The following is a 212-nucleotide window of genomic DNA, read 5'->3' as shown; positions in this document are numbered from 1 at the left end:
GAGTCTTCTGAGAAGTCTTTCAAAGTCTCTCAGATCTGAAAAAACCTACAAATTCAAAAATATTCAAATGACTACAAAAAAGAGAAAAACTTCAAAAATGAAATGTTTTTGCTTACAAAATAAACAAAACAGTCACACTATGTTGAATCTATAGCTTTTTAGAATCTAACATATAAACACACACATAAATTCAAATCCAAAATTTAGAGATC

Source organism: Brassica oleracea, chromosome C8, assembly GCF_000695525.1.
Source record: "Brassica oleracea var. oleracea cultivar TO1000 chromosome C8, BOL, whole genome shotgun sequence".
Taxonomy (NCBI): domain Eukaryota; kingdom Viridiplantae; phylum Streptophyta; class Magnoliopsida; order Brassicales; family Brassicaceae; genus Brassica; species Brassica oleracea.
This window is presented reverse-complemented; position numbering follows the sequence as displayed.